The sequence below is a fragment of the Sycon ciliatum genome, chromosome 12 (assembly GCF_964019385.1).
Source record: "Sycon ciliatum chromosome 12, ocSycCili1.1, whole genome shotgun sequence".
In the NCBI taxonomy this organism is placed as follows: Eukaryota; Metazoa; Porifera; class Calcarea; order Leucosolenida; family Sycettidae; genus Sycon; species Sycon ciliatum.
In genome coordinates, this window is record NC_088654.1 from 19,749,998 (window position 1) to 19,759,933 (window position 9,936).

A 9,936-nucleotide genomic window follows, 5' to 3' on the forward strand; every position below is an offset into this window, starting at 1 on the left:
AGTTGACGTCTGCTTCTTACATGACACGTGATCGTTGCCGGGGCCATGGCCAATGGACGGTCTTCCCGCCGCGGGCATAATCAGGCCATCAGGACCGTTTGACGTCATTTCGGGAGTTTCAGGACCGTTTGACGTCATTTCGGGAATGTTCGGACGGTTTGACGTCATTTCGGGAAAATTTTTTCGACCTTTCGACCTTTGACCTTCCCTAATATGTTGCTTCGCGATGTAAGAAATCAAATCAAGCACGCTCTGTCTGTCATGATGGCTGAATCTTGTCCTTGCCTGCAGCCCTCGGGCCTACGGCCCTTGGGCTGCATGCTCGGGCAAGATTCAGCCATCATGACCGCCTCGGCTCCTGTGCATCATGTATGGTTCCCGCGGAGAAAATCCCCCCGGTATGTGTAGGGCTCCCTGGTCTGGCGTAGATCTACGATTGTTACATGACACGTGATCGTTGCCGGGCCACGGTCTTCCCGCCGCGGGCATAGGCCATCAGGACCGTTTGACGTCATTTCAAGAGTTTCAGGACCGTTTGTTGTCATTTCGGGAATGTTCGGACCGTTTGACGTCATGTCGGGAATTATTTTTCGACCTTTCGACCTTTCGACCTTTGACCTTCCCTAATATGTTGCTTCGCGATGTAAGAAATCAAATCAAGCACGCTCTGTCTGTCATGATGCTCCAGATCATCAGCTCCATTTCTTGTCTGATCTAACGGCAAGCTACAGTCTTCACGTTCATCAGCGGACACGGTTTGCATCTAATTCCACAGCCACCACATTGGATCTGTTCTTCAATACGTTTGACCAGCACAATGTGGCAACGATCCATCCCGTGGCTTTCAGCGACCATGCAGCGGTCATAAGTGAATTCTACCTTGACCCGACAAGGAGTCCCGAGACATAAATTTTGTGCCGGAACTACCGAAGGATAAATCATGAACGCTTCAAAGCTGACTTGATTCAGCAGAATATTTGCAGCATCGAAGGCAGCCCAACAGACATGTGGACGGAGTGGAATAATCGCTTCCTGCAGGTGCTTGACACTCATGCCCCTCTTAGATCTTGTAAGCAGCACAAGCTACAATCGGTACCGTGGATGGACAGCCAGCTCTTGCACCTTTTGAGTAAGCGCAACCGGCTTCATAGAAAGTGGCTGTCAGACAGATCTGAGCAAAGGTACGCCACATTCAAAGCGGCGAGAAGGGAGACCACTACCTGTAACCGGAAGCGGAAAGAAGCGTACTACAGTACAACATTTCAGCTTGCCACTTGTGATGTAAAACAAACCTTGCGAATCATCAACCAGTTGACGGGGAAACAAATAAAATCGGCACGGCTTCAGTGCTCAGCTGAGGCAATTCGAAGTGCTTTCGCCAAGATCGTGGAAGATCTCAGCCGCCCAGTTCATCTTCACCTACCCCAAGGGCCACGAACGGCAACTAGTTTTGTGGAATTTGTTCCTGTATCTATTGCAAAAGTCCGGAAGCTTCTAGAGCAACAGAATCCGACGAAGGCAACTGGCAGTGACGTCATCCTTGCAGCCCTTCTTCGAGCTTATGCAGATGTTCTTGCGCCGTCATTGGCCTTACTGTTCAACAAATCCATGAGGGAGGGATATTTCCCAGCTCCTATGAAGGTGGCCAGCATTTAGCCTCTGTTTAAAGGTGGTGATCCCAGCATAGCGAAGAATCACAGACCCGTTTCTCTAATGTCGATAGTTTCAAAGCTTTTGGAACGAGTCATCCATGATCAGCTCACTCAGTACTTGTGCCGACATGATCTATTTCCACCAACTCAGTTAGGCTATCGTTCACATCATTCCACATGTGATGCCCTTGTATTAGCCGTTGAGGGCATATGCCAAGCCCAGACAATAAAGTACTTCACGGGGATTGCTTTCGTAGATATGTCAAAAGCATTTGATAAGGTGAAGCACCAAACCCTTATTCAGGACCTATTCGATGTCGGAATTGGTGGAACGGTGCTGCAATGGCTTGCAGACTACCTCTCAGATCGGACACAGTATGTCAAAGTCGGTCAGGTACAGAGCTCACCATACACCAGCTTCTCCGGAGTACCACAGGGGTCAGTTCTCGGGCCCCTGTAGTTTGTTCTCTACGTCCATGACATTGCGAAAGAGCTGTCCCCTTACAACGTTGCGACCCTGCAATTTGCGGACGATATCTCAATTTAGATCCAGCAGCATGAGCATGGATGAGGTGTCCCAAAATCGCTCAAGTGCTGTCCAGCACTTCGCCGATTGGCTTAGGAACCGCGGTCTCATCTTGAATGAAACGAAGACACAGATCATGTCGATATCGCCAGTACGATCTGCAGCAGGAACGAAACAGAACTCAAAAACGAATAAAGAAGATAACACATCAGCTGGCATCAGAGCATCTGGACAAAAAGATGAAGCAAATTGAAGACCTCAAGGATACTACGCAGATGTTTGCAGCAGTGAAACAGCTCCAATCCAAAACTGGGAGTGGAATTGTTGTTGACGGTGTGGATGGCAAGCAGATATTTAACAATGAAGGCAAAGCCAAAATAGTAGCCAAGGTCTTTCAGGAGCAACTTGGGCCGGCTAGCAACATGATGATTGATGCCTTTGAAGGCATCCCGCGACCTCTGAACAATCCCATTACCCAGGCCGAAGTCACTCGAGCTCTAAAATGCCTAAAGAATGGACGTGCATGTGGTCATGATGAGCTACCAGGAGAGCTTCTAAAGTACAGCGGACCAACAATAGCCAATCTCATATCAGCAATGCTCAATAACGTATTTGAAAATCATCGAAGACTCGAAGTCGGCGAAGGCACCCTCATCCCGCTGCAGAAACCTGGCAAACCGAAAGGTCCTCCTGCTAACCTCCGTCCGATCATTTTGCTAACCTCACTCAGGAAGAGCCTCTCTCTTATCATCTTAAATAGAATCCGACCAGGAGTGGAGAAATTTCTGTCACCAGAACAGTCTGGCTTTCGCTGCAACAGGTCGACGGCGGACGTAGTCTGGTGCAAGAGGTGGCTTTCGTCTCTTGTGGAAAGATTTGACACTGAAATTCATGTTCTTGGCCTTGATTTCAGTAAAGCATTTGACACTGTGAACAGAAACAAGCTACTGAGTGTGCTGAGCAGCGAACAGATTGCAACTGATGATGAGCTACGCATCATTCGGTACCTCATGTCAAACACTACTCTTGAGGTCAGGGTGGAATCAGCAAAATCATCTGCCTTTCCAACTACGAAAGGCATTCCTCAAGGAGATGACCTTTCGCCGGTCCTATTTACAGTTTACCTCGAAGCGTGAACGTGACCTTCGTTCAGTCCTGCCACCGAGACCAGCTGCAAATGAACACCTACCGGCAGAAACAGCTTATGCTGATGACGTAGACTTTATTTCAACGTCCAAAGCCTATCTTGACCAGCTTCTGTTGCTTGCGGAGAGCACCTTCAACACATGGGATCTAAAAGTTAACGTTACAAAAACAGAATGGATCAGAATATACCTAGAACCAACGGCACAGTCAGCAGTAACGCACCAGTCCGTTATTCGAGGACAGGAGCCTTGGAGAACGGTAAAGACACTTGGCTCCTTGTATGGATCATGATATGATGTAGCACGGCGAATTAGCCATGATCCATACACTATGACTGTCATAACACTCTCCTTATTTCTATATTTAGCCAATACTCCATTTGTTGTAGCAGCTACCACACCACTACAAGTTAAGTATGCATTCATTTCCTGGCTGGCTTGTGTAAACTTATGAATGCAATCACGTGACGCTTCGTGTACACATGCTCCCATACTTTAGCGCATGTGCGTGCGTGTGTCCATGTATGTGTGTGTGTATGTTCGTGCACCTACATGTATGTGTATGTGTGCGTTTACATACAATCAGTCATGGAGACCTGCGTTGGTCTGTTTAAAAGCGCATGAACACATGTCAATTCCTGTGTGCATGTACGTACGGGTGTGTGGGTAAGCATAATATTCTTTGCTCTATGCGTCCACCGTGCATGAAGGTATGGGCATGGGTACTTTATGTGTTGTAGCTTGTGGCATGGCGGTTGTGCTGTAAATAGTAGCACCTTATTCTGGCCATCCGCAGGTGCCATTTTTTCACTTCAATTCTGCATTGGCTCAGGTGCTTTGTTTGTAGTGTCATCCTCTCTGCATGAGTTATTTATATTGCTTTCCCACCTCAGTACTGTATTTCGCTTGATATTGTTACTATTGTACATACAAGTATAGGCAAATGCAGTGATCTGCGAGGGTTTGTGTTTGGAGCTCCAGCAACCTGTTGGGGTTCGTGTTGTTTGAAAATTCGTGGTCTACGGATGCGATGGTGTGGCTGGTACATTGCGTAATACTAGGACCCCTTGAACGATTCTGTCGGTTGTTCCTAAGTCCACCAATCGAAGACATGTATGTGTCAAAATGTGTCAAAAATGCAGTGTTGACGAAACGTTTGGTATCACCGCTGTCGGATTTTTGCACAAACCAAATTTGGGGGATGTATTGGTGGCTAATATCTCTTTCTAATTAAATAAGCAGGAAATAGCGAAATCTTTGTACAAACCAACGGCACGAAATTATAGCATGTTCAACCAAAATATCAGCGACATAACGAAAACGCAAGCGACGAGCGAGAACTCAACTTCTCGTCATTGGTTATCGCCACGGACAAAACTTATTTATTACATCATCTCATAGCACAGTGAGAACACCGGCCAATACAAAGAGAGAGGGTGTTATCGCCACGGACAAAACTAAGGGCAGAGAACAACTATAAAGGCCGATTCACAATACAATTTCTTGCGACGCGACATGCGACACATTCGACGAGCTGCGACAGCGACACACGGTTCACAATATTCTTCATGTTTGTTGCGACATCCGGATACAGTAGGTATCGGTTATAGCGTGGGTGTTTGAAAAACGACATTTGATTCTTATTGCCGATATTTCTTACACACGATTAATCACGTGTGACATATCATATGCACGTGTGACATCATGCATATACATGTACATATGCACGCACGTTTGGCATGTGGACACGTACACATGATACACGTACACACGGATCAATCAGACTCGCGGTCGTGCTAGGCGACTGCGGAGCAGCGGATACGAGAGAAGTCGGAAGAAAGAGTCCGACTGGACAGAAAAAGTGATTCTCCAATGCTCCCTTGGATATAACTCTCTTTTTGTGTTGAATATGATTGTATTGAGTATGCACAGAGCACAGATGTTATTACTACAGGCGATATACTTTGCACTAATCTGGCATATTTTGCTACACAAAATCCATTCTTAGGGCCGATATATTCTACTATGCGATAATACTGCTTGTAAGAATAAATATACACATAAAATATGTGTTATGATTATGAAAAAATGAGTGTTTGTCAGCGCATTCATAAGCCGAATTTGTGTGTCCAGAAAGATAGTGTTATTACCCTAAAATTGTTCAAATAATGTTCTGTTGTGTAGTGCGGCAACGTTGTTGCCACTTGTGCCTAAATGTTTTTTGTCACCTTCTTGTTTATTGTTGTTATTATTATCATTCGTTCTCACTTTTTTGTTTTTGTTGCTGATACACACTTGTCACGCTTAGTTCTTACTTGTATACCCTTGTTTTCTGCACACTTTTGTGAGAAATCGCACCTCGATATTCCAGTGCTGTCATTGTATCGTGTCACCCTACCTTGATTGCTATATTATTTCCTTTGTTCTCATTTTGTTCTTTAGAAGTTGCGACTTCGGCGGTAATGTCATGAAGTTGGTTGCTCCAACGAGGAGCACACTGTGTATTGAGCAGGGAGTGGTGCTTTCTTTCAGGTTTGCCGAGCGGAAGGTGCGACGTGCTCCTGGTGTGCTCCGGATGGCAGTCGTGAGTCAGTCAAGTGTCAAGTTCGGCAAGAAGCGTGTGCTCCTCGTTGGAGCAACCAACTTCATGACATTACCGCCGAAGTCGCAACTTCTAAGTTCGTATTGTTGTCCCTCACGCGGACGTGCGACTAGTTGTTGGAGGTGACAGCGTTGTGAATAGCTATACTGGCTCTCAACGTCTGTTTAGCACAACTCCATGAGCGACTCTGACTCACGCTGCTACCTGGGGCTTCACGAGGTGTTTGTCGCGCTGGAAACAAAGCGTCTCTGTAAGTTTGTATCCCTGGTGGTGGTTTGGCCTGGAGAGCAGTATATAAGTGGTGCTTTTCAGGCACAATCTTCCTCAGCCTACTCAAGCTCAACTGATGAGGGGTGAATTCCCCGAAACACTGTATATTGAGCAGGGAGTGGTGCTTTCTTTCAGGTTTGCCGAGCGGAAGGTGCGACGTGCTCCTGGTGTGCTCCGGATGGCAGTCGTGAGTCAGTCAAGTGTCAAGTTCGGCAAGAAGCGTGTGCTCCTCGTTGGAGCAACCAACTTCATGACATTACCGCCGAAGTCGCAACTTCTAAGTTTTTATTATTATTATTATTATTTCTCCTTTATTCACTTCTTTCGAAGGCGATAAGCCAGACCCACCGGGAATTATTTCCATGGGTGGGACAGCAAAAAGAAAGTGAAAAAACAAAAACAAAAATAAATAAATAAATAAAACCTAAAAACCAAAGGGACAAGAACTAGTTGAAGGAAGAGGAAGAAAGGAAAGAAACTCAATCCGAACTCCAACATCAAAACAATAATAAAGAATTTGCAGCGACAGGCAAAAATACATCAACCAATGAAGGGAGTAGTAACAAAGGAAATATCAGTCTTTATCAGTCGTTATTCAAGTCTCTTAGCTATTGAACATGCAAACGCAGCAGAGGTGCATCTACATGTTAAGGATAGTTCTCAGTATTTTAACCGAACCTTGTATAGCCTCCTGTTGCACAATAGCCAGGTCTCCTCCCTGCACAGTCCGAAGGCATTGAGGAGTCTCCCCCACCAAGCCTCCCAGGGCACCGACAACCACAGGGACCACGTCAACCTGGTTGAGGGACCAAATCCTCGAAATCTCCCGCTTCAAATCATAATATTTCGAGCGCTTTTCAGCCATTTATTATTATTATTATTATTATTATTATTTGTAAGAAAGGGTTTGCTCCCCACACCGGAGCTCGCGCTATTCCGCCGACTTTACTTGACACTTGACTGACTCACGACTGCCATCCAGAGCACACGAGAAGTCCATCGAACCTTCGACTCGGCAAACCTGCAAGAAAGCACCACTCCCTGCTCAATACACAGTGTTTCGGGGAATTCACCCCTCATCAGTTGAGCTTGAGTAGGCTGAGGAAGATTGTGCCCGAAGAGCACCACTTATATAGTGCTCTCCAGGCACAAACATCACCAGGGATACAAACTTACAGAGACGCTCCGTTTCCAGCGCGACAAACACCTCGTGAACACCAGATAGCAGCGTGAGTCAGTGTCGCTCCTGGACGGTGAGACAGACGTCAAATAATAATATTATTATTATTATTACTTGCATGTACCGGTACGCGTTGGAGTCAACCATGCAAGCATGATCCACAACTTCGCTTATGCTGAACATGATAAACAGGACTATGACAGGGGAAAAAATGAGCTAGAACGATGATGATAATAATTATGATAATTATCATATATACAGTGTAGCTCATGGGTATTGAAGATATGTCATTTATGAATATGTCTATTGCAGCCTGAGTGATGATAATGATAGTGCTATTTCCTGAGTTTGACTGTTTCAGGATCCGTCGGAATATCACAATGCACAGACCCTCATGCATAGATCTCACCATGCTCTGCAGAGCGTCTACTATTGAGCAATCCAGTATTCGCTTGGCGCAGATCTCCCACCATAATAACTACAGCCGCGAACCACGTAGTGGAAAGCTACACAAGCTCGGCAACCCATTTTCACATGTACAGACAATTTGCAAAAACGTTCCGAACATTCAAGGAGAAGACATTACTTGCATGACACATGGGCAGAACGAATAAGGCAGACTCGAACATTCCAAGATTCTGCAGCCGTTGCGTTTCAGGTGTTGGGTGGCAGCTCCGCTACTGAGGCCGTAGTACAAGACGTCGTCGAGCTCGGCTAGCCGCCGCCAACCAGTCAGCGCAACCTCGGCCACGCGCTCGCATTAGCTCCATGCCCGCGTTGACTTTGTACATTTGCAGCATTTATTATTGGAAAGGCTTTCTGTTCCAAAAAAAGCCTTTCCATGCTGGTACCATGGTGCTCGATGTTTTTTTTTTGTTTTTTTAAATTATTTATTCATGGATTCCCCAAAGTCCGAGGCCTGATGATGAGCTGAGTCGGTCGAGGGGGTCTCCGTTCATGGCTTACTGGGAATATATCTGCAAAATTATAACATAGATTGAGAAGAGGAAGGGTTATAACAAATGCGTATTGTAGAAATCAGCCATAACATTACTATGTTACAGCAACTCTGGAAGGAATGAAACCAGCGGGTTCAAAGCGGTTGTTGGCACGAGACACAAAGCAATGACTATTTTGGGTGGTTCTAATGTCAGTGGGGAGAGAAGTTCAGGTGGCAGCGGTAACAAAGAGGAAAGTGGCACGCGAGTAGGTGTTCGCCCTGGCAGGCAGGACAAGTTGGAGAGGGCGCCGCGCGCTGGCGGAGAGACTATAGCCCAGCTCCATAAGGGCAGTGGTCTGGTGGTGGACCAGGTGATGGAGCTCCCGGAGGCACTGGATGTGTCGCTGCCATGCCAGACTGGGCCATTGGAGGTGCGCGAACAGAGATGCTTTCGGTTCAGTAGCGGAGGGAAACACACCGTACTGTCTCAAGACGACTCGTGCCAATCTGGCCTGCAGACGCTCAAGGACCGCCGCTTGGGATGCGGATAGTTGGAACTGCCACAGTGGCGAGGCGTATTCAATGGTGGGTCGGATATAACCAGTATAAAGCCGGTTTGTAACTTCCAGTGTTAGGCGGCTCGACATGTGGGCAAGTGAGGAATCTTTGAACGTTTGCGGTACTCCACAGTACCAGTCATGTGCTGTTTACCGCCTCCCCGTTGTTGTATTCTAACGTTAACGTTATTCATTGACTGAGCGTTCTTTGCTTTGTACTACAACCTGCTATCGTGTTAGGCTATTTCCTACAATATTTTACTGTTTCCATTCGCTTCCATGTAATTGGGCGACACCGCCCGTTTGGTTCTGCGAATTCAAATAAAAATGTACCTACCTACCTAAGTAGTACCACGCGTTGGAGAAATTTGGTGGTGATTGTTTCGATGTGGCACTGGAAGTTGAGGTGGCTATCAATTTGCACGCCAAGAGGGCGTTGCGTATCGACCGTGCGCAATTCTTCCTGGTTCATTCGGAGGTGCCCGATATTTGGAGGGTCCGGTCCGTTGGTACGTGGGGAGAACGTCATTTGGAAAGACTTCGTGGGGTTAAAGCGTCCACCTGCCAAGTCGGCGCATTTCAGGGCGGCATCCGTGGCAACTTGGAGTGGGTGACCGTGATGCTGGGAAGAGGGAGTGATAGGTGCAGCGATTTCCGTTCCAATGGTTCCAATGGTCGTGTCATCGGCAAAGAGAAAAACTTGACAGTGGTCCTCATCTGGGATGGTCTGCGGGAGAGAGTTGATGTACAGAAGGAACAGGATAGGGCCGAGATGGGATCCTTGTGGTACGCCTGCGGCTATAGGGCGGGTTGTGGATACGGAACAAGTGACTTTGACCGTGAATTGCCGGTCACCAAGGTAACTGGAGAACCACGAAAGTGCGTTCTGGGTTGCAAACATGCCCAGATGGTACTGGATGCGGCACTATGTTGAATGCCTTAGCGAAGTCCAGGAACAGGGTATGGTAGGTGCTGCACTTGTCCATCGCCTTGGCTATCCTAGATGTCAGCATGACGAGCTGATCCAGTGTTGACCTCCGGCGGACGAAACCGTACTGGTGGGC